We start from the raw sequence: 13,788 nt of genomic DNA, 5'->3' as shown, positions 1-13,788 counted from the left end.
TGCACTTTTTGTTCAGGTGCCAGAATGTTTTCGTTTTTTTTTTTGTTTTTGTTGTTGTTTTTTTTTTGACATATCAACTGTGTTCCACTTCCTACTCTCCGCCACCTCGGAGGCCTCGTCTCCTGCCTCCCTTGTCCGAGATGTTGCCCGAGGGCCCTGCCAGGACCGGCTCATCCGTCACTCACGTCGCTCTTTTGTTTCTCTGCAAAACAAAAAAACGTACGCGACTCTTCTGTCTTCTGATGTTTCAAGCTCGTAATTTTATCCCACCGGACCTTTTTTTTTATTTTTTATTTTTTTCCCTCTCGACCCCCCCCCCCCCCTAACGACGGTACATGCCTACACATTTTTAGGACCTCAAGTGCTCTGAGACCGGCTCGCTTGGCTCTTCCGACTCGTCGAGGCCAATTGAAAGCGAGTTAAGGAGGGGCGCGAGGCGGCGAAGGGTGGTGACGGTTCGGCTCGCGGCTCGCCCCCCACCCCCGGACAGGAAGCGGCGTTCTCCGGTTTTCCGGAGCGTTCAGTTTACCTCACGACGGCGGCGGCGGAGCTCGGCGGCTCGCCTTAGCGCCGCGGCCAGTATTCAGACTTGTTCGTACGTGGGAGTGCGGGGGTCAACCCAGGGACACGAGAGGACCGTCGCGTGAAGCCAAAACACCAGGGGCCTCGTTTATCCGCCGAGTTCTCGCAGACCCAATCGGATTCACCGCGTTCGGTCTTGTAAAACGCGCGTCCGCGGCTCAAACCGACCTCTCGACGCAATTTTGTCGGAGGTCGCCGAGCTTCATTTCCCTCGCGTCGCCACGGCTACTGCGAGTGCGCAGTTTCATTTGAGCGAAGTGTAATAATGCCGACGTGTTCAAATTTGTGCGTAATTCAGGAAAATTGAAGCGCGAGTCGGCGAACCCTTCAACGGTCTCAGATTCCTGCTCGATGTCGTCTGCGAAAGAAAAAAGAAAAAGGACATTGAAGCCGTCATCGTGAGTCCGCCGCTCGTAAGATCTCCTAAACCGCTCGATCCTGATTACTGTCGGCCGAGAAAAACAAAAAACAAAAACGTTTGCAGTTGCAGCTTTTAAAATTAAATGGAGCGAACCCGACCAATCGGCGGCGTCCTCACGAGTCGGCGGCCCGGCTTTGCCGCGGTGACGTTCCGGAAAACCCCGCCCCTCGTTAAAGGTTTCCACCGGTCGCCGCCGATCGGGTGACGGCGACACCGACCCGAGGCGTCCACCCGACCGCTACGACCTCGGAGGACCCGTCTCGCCGCGCAGCGACTTCCTGCGGACGTTCTCGAACGCACCTTCTCGCTGGATAAATGAGGCCCCGGATCTTTGAGTGCCTCTCTGCTGCGTAAACCCGCTGAGGCAGACGCACACACACACACACACACACACACACACACACAAAAGTGGCATCTTCAGTCGCCAATCAATCAATCAATCAATCAATCAATCAAAACGTTGACTCTTAAATCACCCTTAGACGAGCTGATCAACCGCTATCTTTCGCAGACTAGCAAAGGGCTGTGTTGGTGTCAGCGTGCGAGGAGTGTGAGGAGTTTTTAAGGGCTGATCTCATCGGATTTTTGTTCTTTGCTCTGTGTTTAGTTTTGTTCACCCTTTGTTTCTTTTCGCACGGGCGCCGCCCGGGGAAGCGCACATTGACGCGACGAGGACGGGTCACGCAGGGATGAAGGAGAGTTTTAACTTCACTTAACTTTTAGCCAGAGGTTGGACAGAAGAAGAGATTTGTCCAAAGCCAAAACTTGAGCATACCAAAAAAAAATAAAAAAATAAATGTAGGACGATGAATCTCACTAACGAAGCAGCTTATTTGTCCGCCCGTCCCGGTCGCCTCTAACGATCAGCTGAAAGACGGATTGAAGTTTCAACTTTGCCTCCAAATTGGCTTGGCGGTGAAAACATGGTACCAGCCCCCCCCCCCCCCCCCCCCCCACACCTCTTCCCCCCCTCCCTTCTTCCCCGTTAACAGCCTGACCTTACCTCTCCTCACCTCACGCAACGACCATCACTCACACAACAACATCATGAGTGGGGGTGTCACATTAAAGGTCCACATTTGACTCCGGATTTTCAAGATGCAGTGCGTAGACTTTAGCCCCCCCCCCCCCCCCCCCCCCTTTATTTCCTCGACTGTTGACGAGAACGACATTCCCCCGAAGACAGCAGCGGATGTAACAGGCCCACAACCTCGCGCTCCCCTCCAGCTCTTTCGCGATATGAGTCCTGTGGATCTATGCAGATGAACCCCAAACAAACCCCCACCCCACCCACCCCACCCATCAACACAGACACCCCCTCCCGTGCGCCCCCTTTTGTCCTTTCTGTTGTAAATATGTCCTGAGGATGTGGGATCCCAAAAGTGCTGCTCCCCCGCCCCACCACCACCACCACCACCACCACCACCACCACCCCCGCCCCCCCTCCACCTTTACCGCCCCACTGTTGGAATGTCACTGTGTTTTCTGTTCGCCTCCTTGGTTTTCGTCTGTTTTTTGAGATTTTTGCCGCATTTTTCTGTTGTCTAAAAGCAGTGGTGTGAGTTGATGAGTAGGACTAAGTTGGATGTTAAAAAGACGAGATAAAGAGGTCTTAAGAAAAATCGACAAAAAAAACAACCATAATATGAAGCTTGAATTGAAGAAAGGGTTCAAATATAGAGAAAAAAAATTATGATAAAGTTGTCATATTGTCATACTAGAGATGCTTTAGTTTGCTAATTTACTTTCTTTTTTTTCTACAAAGGACTTGGATGAAATTATTTATAAAATACGTCCCACGAGTCATGATCTTTTTTGGACGTAAAACAAATACATTTATTAACATTTTGTTCAAAAGAAAATAAATATAAATTATGTTAAACATTACTGGTGTTTGTGATTTATTCAGTGTCTTTAACATTGAGAATTGTGAAGCCCCGAAGTGTTCAATATTCGAATCAATAAGGAATCATATGAATTTACTGCTGTCACACAATGCCAATATATGTGACAGAAATTATTACGAAGAATAGTTCAATTTTATAATAATAACAGAGTTTTATTGGATATTTATCGCAGTATAAATATTTATAATTTCAAATACACGTCTGTTTGTTTAAGCAGCAAGGAGTGTATATGAATGAGGGGGCGGGGAGGCAGTGATAACAAAGCTGTTGCAAAAAAAAAGGTGGCATTATGTAATACAAATATTTAAAGTAACATGACTTATTATTATATTATATATGAAACCATTTACTATAGGTTATTGCAAAAGGAAATCCCAAAGCTGACTTTAATGGGCAATTTTGAAACAGAAACAATGAATTGTGTCATTAGCATTGATGAAATAACATTTATTACCATTGGCATGAATTTCTTCAATTCTTTTTCAACTTTTTGTTTGCATTTATGTGTGCACAACGAATTCATGTGATCATGAAGACGCAACACTCGGGAGGCTTCGTCGAGCAAATATCCAGTGTAGTTCCTCGTGTTGACCAGCAGGGTGCAGTATTGCGTCATTTGTGAGAGCTCACCCCCCCACAATGAAAAACACGCTGCACGCCGTGTCACGTGAGCGTCACGTTACGCTTCATCTCCACTTGTAAAAGGGCAGTAGGCGGGTGACAAATGACCTGCATGTCCACAACTATAAATAAAAATAAAAATAATAAAATTAAAAAAAAGTTCAAGCCAGGTCAAAGGTCACAGGTGACTTCCACACAAAACAAGCGCGGAACAGAGTCGAAAATGGCTAACGGCGGCTACCGGCACCGGCAGGATGAAGACGGTCGTCTCCCGTCGCCACCGGTGGAAAAAAGGTAAAGTCTGTTTTTTTTTTATTGCGCATTTCATGCACGACTACAATTTGGTTCTGCAAGGAAAACTGCTGTGGCTCTTTACACGACGCATGCGTGGTCTCGTTTTGGACACCAGGGGGCGCAGTAGGACCAGATTGGAGCCCAACAACGTGCAGCTACGCCCGCCACGTGGATTTTCGCCCACTCTGGAGGCAATTAAGCCGGATAGGAGAATTTAAATTTACTGGCGACTTTACTGACGCAAAATATATAATAGGTTTAAAAATATATATATATATCTGTTCATGCAGTATCTCAATTTTGCAAAGAGGAGTGTGAGACTGTCAAATTAGAAGCATCGAAAGGCCCACAGACGGTGTTTACATGGTGCATGTGCTCTAAAAACAAAATAAATGACTGTAAATGGGATAAATTTAGTATCATTGGAGGGTCTGGCTCTGGCAGCTTTCCTCTCTGTTCCTTTGCCATTTCACGCAGTCTCCCACAGCACAGCTCAAACAACTCCCACTTCCTTTCCTCTCTCTCTCTCTCTGAACCGCATATCAACAGAACTGACATTTCGCCTTCTCAGGGGTCCTTTCTATTTATTTTATTTATTTATTTATTTATTTTTTTTACTGCCCCTGCTGTTAGACGTTTGTGCAGGAAGTGATAGAAGGAGGAGAGACTTGAACTCTGAAGTCTTGTTAGAAAACCAGGAAAGTCCAGATTGTGCACTTCTTCTTTATTTATTTTTGTATGCGATTCAATGGGCTGTGAGCCTGAAGTCATATAATTACTGCAGCTATACTGTATACCACGGTCGTCTGGACTCTCTCTCTATCATACAGAAGTATTAGCAGCAGTATCTGTGCTCGTGGTTCCCTTTAGTGTTTTTCCCCGTTTTGAAATAGGTGATGGATGAAGTTGTGTCGATGCATTTATTTATTTTGTCTTCATCTTTCCTTCCTGTATTATTGATGGCCAGCCGAGCAGCTCGGCCGCTTTTAAAACAGGATATTATTCAGCGGTGATGTACGCGGACAGAAGAGTTGTTACAACAATATTTTTATTTTTTTTTGTACAATTGAAGTGACATTTCAATTTCGAATTTCTATTAACAACCACTTGGAGCTGGCGCACTTTGAAATGTCATCTCGACTCCCCGGATGCACTAAAGTTGAACGCTCGCACGGATATGAGGTTCAAAAACAAAAACAAAAACACCAACGAGTAAATCCAAATACGCGATTCTTCCTTTCCACTCGTACGGAGAGACCACGTGCTCGTGTATCCGAAAGGGAGAAACAGTACGGAAGCAAATAAAAGCCAAATAATCTTGTGAGGAAGTTCATTATGAAACGCAAACAAGACGGACGTTTGAATTGTTCCGCAACAGGTTTCCTAAGAACAATATCTCGCTCTTCAGCAGCCGAGTTTCCCGTCAAGTTCGTCCACCAAACTAAGAGAAAACAGAAACAACGAGCTGAAAGATGCTAAAAGTGGTAGTCGTAGTATAGGAGCAGGTCAAATGTTCATTTTGAACGGGGTAAATGAATGTCGAAAAAAAAAAACAACAGCCACGTTAGACGTACATTTCTAATCGATTTCTAATCGAAGAGGAGATTTTTAAATGCAACAAAACATTATGGGGTTTTTAAATATGGCACCTTTTGGCTTCCTTCATTTTAGGTTTGAGTCTTGCGGCCTGGATCGATTTCAGATCGAAAACCAGATCGCCCGTCGTGTTTCAGGCTCGTGCTTGAAGTCATTTTTGTCTGGAAGGGACGGGTGAATTTATGCTCCGGTGAAGAATGAAGTGTCGGCCTGGACCATTTCCAAGAGGGAACGGGTTGATTGTCGGTGTGGCTGTTTAGAATTGGACCGGAGGTTAGAGAAGCAGAACCAGGTGTGTTGCACGAGACGAAAGCAACCGAGGATGAAATCTGGCACGCCGTAGTAAACACAAACTCTGAATCTGCGCGCCTGAAAAACACCGCCGTCCCCCGGGTGAGTAACGAAGCCCTTCGCCATTTAGTTGAATTAAATCAGATGTTATCATCGTCTCCGTCCCGCTCAGGGAAAGCGAACGGCAGCCTCAAGACGCGGAGCTACAACCGCGATCGAGACGCTCAGCGAGGGAAAGCGTCACAAAGGTCAGTGGCGAGGAGTCGGAAATGACAAGCTGCTCTTCACTTGTTCTGGTGAAGACTTACAAGCATGACGTTTGCTTTGATCCGTAGCGCGCGGCGACCGGCGTTAAATGGTTCGAAACCGCACGTCCTCGGCCTCCGTGACCCGCATCGATTTCAGACGGGCGGGGAAATCGAGGGTGACGGCTTCAGGTTGAAGTGTTCGCATTCGGGATCAATTATCTTCGCGCAGGTCCTCAGCGGGAGCTTAAGGGCGGTGTATTAATTGTCTCCCGCAATTTGCTCGCGGTACGTGATTGAGGGCTTTTCTGTGATTGCGGCACAGAACGGCATCAACGCAAACACGCACTTTCCAAAAAAAATCAATACGTTCCTCCCACACGGCGAGCGTGACGGCATCGAGGGCGGCGAGACGCGCCGGGCAGCTACTTGATTACCTGGGGTGGTGGACGGGGGACGGACGGACGGACGGACGCCCACACATTGATTATAATCAGGGAGGCGCCGGAGCGCGGAGGGAAGTGTTTGTTGTGGAGAGACGAGAACAAAAGCCCCAGACTGCATGTAGAAACAAAGCATCTCTGCGGATCTGTGAGTCAAGTAGCTCTTGTGAATCACAGCCTCGGTGTGTGTGTGTGTGTGTGTGTGTGTGTGTGTGTGTGTAGTGTGTAGTGGGAGTTTAACTAAGAGTGTGCGTACGCATTTACTTTAATCCTTCAGCCGCTCTCTCTCCGCGACCCTGACATCTTCTCCAGATAACTGCTCGTGGCGAAGAACCAATAAATCGTGAAGTAATTTGAACTTTCATTCCCGCGGCGAAAATGGATTCAGATCTGAATCGGTCACGAACCCTTTCGGCCCCGAGGCAGACGGAGGAGATTGGATTTAAACTACTTAATAACCGCTGCACCCTTTTTTGTGGCCCTGTTAAATGGCTTGTATATTGGCTTTGATAACGGCGATACTGTCGAGTGCGCATTAAGAGTATTTAACCGTCGTAGCTGAAGTGGTTCAGTCTGAACTTTGGTGTTCGGACCGGTCGAGCAAAAACAACAACAACAACAAAAAAACCGCACATCAGCACCTGAGTTGAACGTGGTTTTGTGTGACTTCCCCACTCCAGCAGAGTGAGTTTCTGATTTTAATTGCCCTTCGTAATTAACTGATCCTGTTTGATCGATATCAAAAAGAATGTAAAAAAAAAAAAAAAAAAGGTTGTGGTTTTACCGCGCGGGATGTTCCCGGCCCTCCTAATCTCCCTGATAAACCGAGGTAATCACCTCCGTGAATAATTAAAGCTCAAGCGCCCGTTGTTCAAAACATCTCTTTAACGAACCCGCCGGCCCTCTCGGGTCCAAAAGCTCTTGATGCGACTGAGGGCGAAAGGCCTCTGTGGCGTCCGTCCGTCCGTCCGTCCCGCCGCACTCGTTGACCTCGGGATTAATTGTATCTCACGAGCACGCCAGACCGACTTCGCTGCCCGCGCGGCGGTCGGTCGGAGGCGATCGGTCGGAGGCGGTCGGTCGGAGGCGATCGGCGGTGCATCGGCGGTGCTGCGGGCTCAGTAAAACTCTGGTGTCATCTGAAGTCCCTCCGGAGAAGCTCTCATAAATAAGTCAGCGGGTAAAGACACGAAAAGGAAGGAGATTAAACCATCAGTCAACAGTCGCACATCTGGGAGTCGACTCTTTTTCTGAAGCCGTCTGTGAATAACGGAATGAAAAAAAAACAACCCTCGGAGGGGAAGGGACCCTCATTTCCTGGTAAACAGAGAGCCACGTGAGACACGAGGCCATAAAAACAGATTAACGAGAATGCGGAAAGGCAATTTACAGGATGAATAAATTGTAATTAGTCTCCTCGCGTGAGCCAGATGACGACGGGACGACGCCCCGCGTCAGCGAAACGGACGCGTTTCGCGAAAATAATGGAATATTATTCGCCCGCCGTCGACAGGAACGTACGCAGGCCGGCAGGCGGACGGTTAAACAGGCAGACGGAGCTTATAGAGTCGCAAAGGCTTAAGAAACTTTCAGTTGAAGGTATTTTCTCCGAGCGGGAGTATAATTCATTCAGCTCTCCGACCGCAGTATTTCACGGTTGGGTGGAGCGACGGAGGGAAAGAGCTCATTTTCTTGTTGGAGCGGCTCTTTTGAAGGGCCACTTCCTTCCCCGAGGCCTCGGGGACTTTTGTCGGGAGCGTGTCGCGGCGGCAGCGATTTCCAAAAGATGCCTTGCCTGCGACGGCACGCGCGAAAACACAAACGGGCTATCAGCGGGGTCAGAGCAGCGCGGGCGAGACACGGGACGGCCGAGAACATCGGCGCGACTCATTACTTCGGCGAAAAGTCCCGCCTCGCCAAAAAACCCGGAAAAAACACGACTATCAGGTGAAATGGTGCCTCACAAAACAGCCGTTACATGAACTGGCAGCTCTTTGGGAACAGGTGTGTGAAGTATAGAGTCTTTAACAGACGTGCGAAAAAGCCCGTCCTTGCGAGAGACGGGAAGTGTAACGTTGCCATGGATACGGTGTCACTTCAAGTAATCGTGCAGGACACTCGTCGGCGCGCGCGCGGGGGGGGGGGGGGACGGCGTTGTCATCGTGACATAACAGAAGCCTCAAAAAGCTGTGGTTGTTTTTGTTGTTGTTTTTTTTACGAGCTGTCGGGATGTTGTTCCCCTGAAAGAGACAAAAAGAATCGCAGGAAACGGCCTTAAAATTCGACCCAAAACGAATTCCCTTCGGAGGGCGGGCTCCTTTCAGGGAGCGTAGCCGCGCCCGGTCGTGAAACGACAGGAAATCAAAGCTGCTCACTTCCCGCTTCGTTCAGCTCGTTGACGATCGTAACGCCGTTCGGCTCGACAGAGACGCGAGGGGAAGGAGGGAGAACCAACAATAAAGCGGCGGAAGACAAATGGAGACGGAAAGCATCAGAAAGCTTTGAATCACGCCGAGGCTGCTCATCCCGAGACCGTCTGAGGATGCTCATTGATGAGGCGCCGAAAAAGCCCCGCGCGGCCCGTTTATGTCTTTTTTTTTTTTTTCTCCGCGAACATTCGGAACCATTATCTTCCCTTTGAAATTTCAGGCAATTATCGCCTTTGAAACTTGAAAGGAACGACTCGTGTTTCGGGAAGCGAAATTGGGACGTCGTCTCGCGCTCTCGAGTTTCGACTGGAGAGGCGCGCCGCGGCGGCCCCCCGCCGGGAGTTTTGGTCTCGGCGCTTGTTTTGGACTCTGCAACTTCGGGCGGGGGAGGAAAAAAAGTGCAGTTCGAGAGGTCGGTGTTTGCACGAGACCCGAGTGGGTAACAGAATGAAAATTAAGCAATTCCAAAGTCTCGCTTTGCCCCCCCCCACCCGACAATCACTAAAAGTGCTTTCGTCCGCGAGGAAGGAACTCGATGTACGTTCCGCCAAAGCCAATAAGAAGGATCGCACAGGAGCGTCGGCGTGCAGAGCAAAGCTTCAAAGCAAACCGGCCCTGTTGACTCAAGACGGATAGCGTGCGGCTCGCTGAGCGGTGACGGAAGTCAAATGTTTGTTCGATCCCGGCTCGCCTTTCGGCGTGAGAGTCCTCGGAGGTAAACGGCTTAAAAACATTTGCACAGTGAAACAGGAGCTCCGGCATGTGACCGGTCGGGCGTTCGACGCTTTCCAGCTGCTCGGTAGAGAAACCGGATGAGACCGGCGGGCCGAAAAGACTAAAGGAGAAGATGTTGAGTCCTCCCCCTCCCCCCCCCCGCTCATGACTGTCGAGATGATTGACAGGACCCCCCCCAGCCCCCCCCCCCCACCCCCGCCAACCGCCTGGCAACTCAAGTCAAAAGCTCTCCGCTGGATCTGTCACCGAATAATGGAATAACGCTTCTCCCAGAGGAGTTGAATTACGTTTCGTATTTCATGTGCCACTCCGATAGAAGTGTCAAACTTGCTCGGTTGGAAACGGTGCATTTTACTGATAGCAGCGAGCAATGAGTAAAAATACAGAACAAGATGCGGTTTCATTTTCCTCATGCAGACACAGCGAAAGGGAACGGTCACTAGAGTGGAAGTTCTTTGTGGAAAAACGCGCCGCAACGTGCCCGTACGTACGTCTGAAATTCATTTATCATTAAAACAAAATAAAATGCAGTTTTGGAACATTTCAATGAAGAAGTTTTCAAGGTGTCCTCCGACTTCATCCTCACTCCTTTCACTTTTAAGACATTAGTAGATGGGTGTGATGCTGAACCAAACGAGTGATGTCATGGTTGGATGCTGCTTGAGCTGCCCCTAATATTTAAGAGTGTTTTTTTTTTTTTTTTTTTGTATTGATTTAATTTTGTGTATTTCTTTTCATTTAAAAGTAGGCCTGCTTTGATAAAAAAAAAAAAAAAACGAAGACGCGGTCTCACTACCCTTCTCAACATTATTGATCCCCACCCGTCACCCCCCCCCCTCCCCCCCCCAAAAATAAAAATAACAAGCAGTGCAAAATGAATGAACACGTTGTTGTCCGTGTTTTCATCTTTGAAGTCTGAGCTGCGTCGAGCTTCTTTCTCTGCGCATGTCGAGCTTAATCAACACCTAATCCTGCTGCTTTGATGTCACACTGAAGGGCACGTTCATCTTTTTTTTTGGGGGGGGGGGGGGGGAGAGGGGGGCGCAGCGCGAGTCACACTGTAGTTGGTATTTTCAGCCTCTGTGTGTATGTGTTTGTGCCGCGAGGTAGAAGCCAAAATAAATGTGATTTCAGCCCGATTTGCAGCACAAAAGTAAGATCTTCTTTTCCCCGCGCTCTCCTACGTTTGGCTATTCACCGCGCACACACACACACACACACACACACACACACACACACGCGCTGTGTCACGTCGCCGAGGCCATGTGGCGCGGCCTCGCGGATCGCCGTCTTTCAAAACGAGGTGCCAACGAGGAGGACGGATGACGTCAGCGCTCTCCTCCTCGGTCCCGGACTCCGAGGTCGCGCCTTTAATAGAGGCATCGGCGGTGACGCGGGAAGTGCCACGGTCCCGGATATTACTGCCAGGATCCGCCCGAGCTGCTGATTTCTCACATCTTAATAATTGGATTCCCACTGACTCATCGGCGCTGATCAACATCCTGAAATTCTACCACGGTTTAATTTGTGCTGCGGGCCAGTAAAAATCTGTACTCGTTGCCGCTTTAAGTGTTTGCGCCGGTGCGCCCGCCCGCCCGCCCGCTCTTCATCACTTCGAGGTCTCTCAACGTCACCGCGTAGGGTTTCAGCCACAGGCGCGTGCTGCACGTACAGAATTAGGTTGATGAATGCGGCGCCGGGGAGTCGCCGTTCGGTTTCCGCGGAGGCAGCAGGCGCGTGTGAGAATACTGATAGTAGTTGTGATCATTTGCGAAGGTGCAAAAAGTCATCTGTTGTAGTTAGTTGGACTGTTATACGTGAAATTTATTTCAATTTTGTTTCCATTTAGGCACGTCCAAATACTACGTTACCCAGGAGCCTCGGGTGTCGTTGCTCTGGATTAGAAGACCAGTAAGAGGAACTGCACCTAATGGTAGGAACACAAGCTTGGACCTTCAACTTGGTTTTTTTTTAACAAAGGACCGCATATTTTTTGAATCACAGATGTATTTAGAGAGCACCGCCCACTACAAAAGTGATTTTTTTTTTTTTTTTTTTTGAATGACATCATCACAATCTTAATGACACCAGAATGATTTTGTATTCTAACGAGAGAAGTCGAAGCTGTTTGAATGGGATCGTATTCAAGCCGGAGGTTTGTTGGAGCCAGCTCCTAGTGGCCCTCTGCGGTATTGCACTCTGCGTTGGCTTCACTTTTCAGACCCAGAAGCTACGTCCATTTTTACACGCCGTATAAAAAATGCGAAATGTAGTTCTTTAAAACTGCATCAAGACAAATGCAGATAAGAATCCAGCTGCGCCCCCGATACCAAATAATGACTTTACTTCTTTTACGATCGTCAAAATAAGGCAAGATTGAATCAACTCGCTCTGTTCGGTAATTGTTATATCGAGTGGCGTTTTCCTCGTCGGAGGATAATCCCGATTTCACGATTGGCGCCGACAAGCTTACGTTTTACGTCGCGAGCCGCGTACATGAAACTCGTGCACCCGTGTGAGCAAATCAAAAAGGAGATTGCGATATAAACGAGGCCCCTGACGGGCTCCTTGTTGTCACTGCAATAATGACTGCCGCTGTAATGATGAAGTTAACGAAGGTCCCGATTATCACACTCATTACCAGCGATGGAGAAAATAATCCCTTAACGCGTCGCGTGCTACTTTTAGATACTTCCAACAGTCCGTCGCACGCATCGATTCGTCTAATTGCCGCTCGTGAATTTTTGCTAATGGCTTGTTTACGGCGAGAGGTTTCTCACCGTTACTTCATCTGTACGGCCTGAGCTTTACTTTGTCCCCGGTGAGCGTGGTGCACATGAAAAATAAATTGGATCTGAGCTCCAAGATAGATTTCTCATCAGCCAGTTTCAGCAGGGTTTGAGATACGCCACATGACTTTGTAGTGTATTCTGATTTCATATCAGGGCTCCTCTGCCGCGGAACCAGCAGAAAACCCTCTCTAGCTGCAAGGTTAGACTCAAAACGTTCCTTTTTCATAACGCCTACAGTCAGAGCTGCTCCGGTGGCTCCGAACCATCCCGCGGTTACGCCGTTGTAGGCCGAGGCCGCCGGAGGACCTCAAGTGACCCACCGAGCTTCTTTCCTCTCACTCTTTCCCTCCCAAATATATATGGATCTCTGCGCTGTCCTTTTCTAATAATTCAATAACAAATTCGAGCTTAAGCCTAAAATGCCTCTTTGAACCGTTTACGACATCCTGTCATTTTATTCTAACAAGTGGGCTTCGTTTCTTTCTTTAAAAAACTAAAGTGAAAAAAGGTCTCGGCTACCTCGGTAACTGTCAATCGAGCATTTACTATTATATTATCTAAAAACCCACGTGAAGCAGTTCACGCTCCCAACAAATGGGGGTTAAATAAAAGTAGAAGGTGCAGCAAAGTCAGGAAGCACAAATAGTTTCTTCGATTCCCCCCCGAGGTCAAACGGTAGGAATTTTTCTTGGACTTTGGCACATTTTGACATTCAAACAAATGCAAACGCCGTCAGGACCCGACCTCGGATTGTTTCCGCGCTCGTCTCCGTGTTTGCTGTTCATTTTCTAGTGCCCTCGTTTTAATGCCGCACAGCTGCTTAACATAATCAGAACATTTTGGAGGCATTCATAATCAACCAAACAGCCTCGTCTTTGGCTCCATTGTCGCCCGATTACCATAACAAGCTATGCTTTTTCTTAATTGCTCATAAAGATTATAAATGTGCCAAAAATCAGCCGAGAGACACTTAGCTTAGTTATAAAGTGCAATTTTAATTAGACAGCAAAGTGATGATATTTCTAATGGCAGTGGGGGGACATCAGACGCCCTACGAGCTCGTCGCGTTAACTATTTTCTTTTTTATCTCGCTCTTTTCTTCTGTCCCACAGTGCAGCACTTGAATCCGTTTTCCTTCTGAGGAAAACTTCAAAGTCCTTTTCGAGGCCGCTGACGCGACACATGCGAGTCCTTCTTTTACGAAACGGCAAAAATATCCACGCGAGGAAAAACAAACGCTTGGATCTTCTCCGGAGGACACTCCCCATCTGCTCGCCACGGTCTTAACGACGAACGCGGCGGAGAGGGCGATTTCCCCGAGAAACAGTCGAAGGTCGAACTGTCTTTTCGCGGTTGGCTCGAATCGACTCTTTGACGCGCGACATCTTGAACCGACGGAGAGGAGACGAGCGGCGCCGCGCCGACGCCGAGA

Source organism: Embiotoca jacksoni, unplaced genomic scaffold, assembly GCF_022577435.1.
Source record: "Embiotoca jacksoni isolate LCO1_2020_lvr unplaced genomic scaffold, fEmbJac1.0.p SCAF_38, whole genome shotgun sequence".
In the NCBI taxonomy this organism is placed as follows: Eukaryota; Metazoa; Chordata; class Actinopteri; family Embiotocidae; genus Embiotoca; species Embiotoca jacksoni.
Note: the sequence above shows the minus strand (reverse complement) of the source record.